Here is a 2,612-nt window from a genome sequence, read left to right as displayed (position 1 = left end):
GGTTTCGGCAAACAACGTATTTTTTTAAATAAAAAATAAATAAAAACACATTTTTAAAAACACACACACAGATATAGAGACCAGAAAATAACTTGTCAACCAACTTCCACACCAGCAAAAACCATATCTACACTTGGGAAGACGCGACAGGTGCTTGAGAAACAACTGCCCTCCAGTGTTTACAAAGACTTAGTGATGGGACGGTCCGTCCACTGACAGACCGGACAGCGTCTGACGGACTGGGCTGGGCCGTGGGTGGGGTCTGTGAGGAAGAAGAGCTTCGGGAAGGAGTCTGTTAGCCACGTATTTCAGCAGATGGGTTGGAGGAGCGGAGGGGGACCCGGACCACCGCCGCCTCCTTCGCTAAAGCCGTTGGGCGCTTAATGATAAAAACGCACAGAGAAACAAGAGCAGTTTTCACCACACTTTTCATTTACATGCCGGGACATACTTATCACAGCGACGATCGCTTCATCTCACTGAAGGGGCTCCAAAATGTTACAGAGGAACTGTTACCCGATGCAACTTATTAGGAAAGTAGGTTGTCGGTTTCCAAACCTGACAGGCCCAAGACTAGTGTCCATAAAATGGTAACAACACTCAGGTCACAGGCGAGGTCACTTTAATATTAACACCCGGGTTCTCCTGGCTCAGAGCCCCACCGGTGCAGAGCGCCACCCGCCTCCACGGAGCCTCCCCACCTGTCTCGAGAAGTGCCTGGTTTCACCAGGAACCAGCGTGTGAACCTCTCGGTCTCCCCGAGGACAGCTCACCTGCCCGTTGAGAGAGGCGCCCCGTCATTGCCCCTCCGTAGCTGCCTGCCATGACAAGGGTCTTCCCTGGTTTGGGGCGCCTCTCCTTCAGGGTCCTGCGGATTTTATACAGGGAGGGAAGAAGGTCCCTCCCCAGCTGTGTTCCATTAGGTTCTGCACCAAAAGGCACCTTCCTTCCCAGGGCCTCCTTCTGTAGGGCTGGACCCTGGGGCGGGGCTTCGGGGTGGACATCCCCTTCTCCCTCAGGGGGTGCACCTCTTCCTCCTTAAACAAGAATGAAGCCCTGGTGCATCAACTCTGTCCACTGCACATCTGTGTGCCCGGGGGGCCCTCTTGCCCTCAATCTACTCCGGGTCAGCCGAGACCATGCGGTGGCGGAAATGGGGGGCTTACAGGTCCTCAACGCTCCTCTGAACTCCTGGGACCAGCGGTGTCTCAGGACTGGGAATTTTTCAGGGTAGAAAAAGGTCCAGTGTGGCTACTCCAGGTGTTAGGGCTGGATCCCAGCGGCCGTTCACCGTCTCTTGTCGGGTCAGGTCGGGTTTTGCCACTAGATGTGTCAGTGGCAAACTCGGGAAAGACGTTCTGGTTTTCAGAGCGTGCTTGGTTTTAGAATTGTGGCTGAAGGACTGGGACCTGCCTTTTCCTCCCTCTGGGAGTGGCTGCACGTCCTTTCCTGGTTGGTCCTGCTCCCGGTAGAAGGAGAGAGGAAAAGGGGGAAAGCCAAGCATCGATCGTGCACTGACTGCAGGCCCCGCGTCCATCTGGCTCTCTCGCCTCTGTGACCCCATTAAGGGGGTGGGTGCTGGTAGGGGGGCAGCCTGCACCTCCTGTGCCGGGGAAGGTCAGCTCGGCCTGACCGGGAAGCAGAAAGCTGCGCCTAATGTGTTTACCCAGCGCGGGAGCAGGTGGGAGGTCCATCTGCCAGGCTCTCCCAGCTGCCGCCCCAGGAGAGGGGGCCCTGGAGACGCAGGCAGGGCCCCCAGAGCCCCTCAGGGTCAGTCTCGGGTCGGAGGAGCCCCCTCCTTCCTCCCTTCGATGGAGAAAGGCCTTTTCTCCAAGTGGAGTGGGCGCGAGGGCGGGGTAGTCCTCCCTTCCTGCTGTCCCTCCCGGCCCCTGGGCTGAGAGGGCATTTCCTTCTCCCATAGTCATGGCAACAATGACACTGGCCCCCCCAGGAAGCCTGCTCGGCTCCAGGGAGGGAGTGAAGGGGAACCAAACCAGCATGGCTGGCGCCCAAGGGGTCGCATCTCCTTAGAGCTGGGGCATCTGCTTTAAGGCACCCCCTTCCCCCCGCCCCTCCTGGTGCTCCACCCACACATTCGGTTCCCCCAGCCCAGGAATCCTGGAGGTACCTTTCCTTTCACTGAAGCCTGAGTCGTGACCAATTTAGGGAATTAGAGACGGGCCCCAGGAAATTAGGTGGGAGCCCGGCCGGCGTGGCTCAGTGGTTGAGCGTCAACCAATGAACCAGGAGGTCACGGTTCAATTCCCGATCAGGGCACAAGTCCAGGTTGTGGGCTCGATCCCCAGTGTATGTTTTTGGGGTGGGGGGGAGAAGGCAGCCAAATAAAAATTTATTTTTTTAAAGAAGGAAATGGAAACAGGTCATATTCACCCATCCATCACCCATCCATCTATTATTCCATTCATTCATTCATTCACTCATTCACTCATTCAACCAGCATGACTTTTGCCTTCCTAATGTGCCGGGTGAAATGTCCCTCATCATGGGATGCCCACAGCAGCTGGCACTGTTAGCCTGTGCCTGGCAGGGCCCCCTCCTTGTTTCAGGAAATGGGAATTGCTGGTAAAGTAATGTCAGAGTTGGGTAAACTG

General features: G+C 56.2%; 1 protein-coding gene across 1 annotated transcript in view; it reads right to left on the bottom strand.

Moving 5' to 3' along the window:
* The window catches only part of GPR142 (G protein-coupled receptor 142), a gene marked incomplete at its 5' end in the record, with an annotated part of 8,385 nt that overhangs the window by 2,232 nt on the left and 3,541 nt on the right, over nt 1-2,612 (bottom strand). The window lies entirely within an intron of this gene.

This window comes from Myotis davidii, unplaced genomic scaffold (assembly GCF_000327345.1).
Source record: "Myotis davidii unplaced genomic scaffold, ASM32734v1 scaffold172, whole genome shotgun sequence".
NCBI classification, from domain to species: Eukaryota; Metazoa; Chordata; class Mammalia; order Chiroptera; family Vespertilionidae; genus Myotis; species Myotis davidii.
Note: the sequence above shows the minus strand (reverse complement) of the source record. Positions and strands in the feature narration are given on the sequence as shown.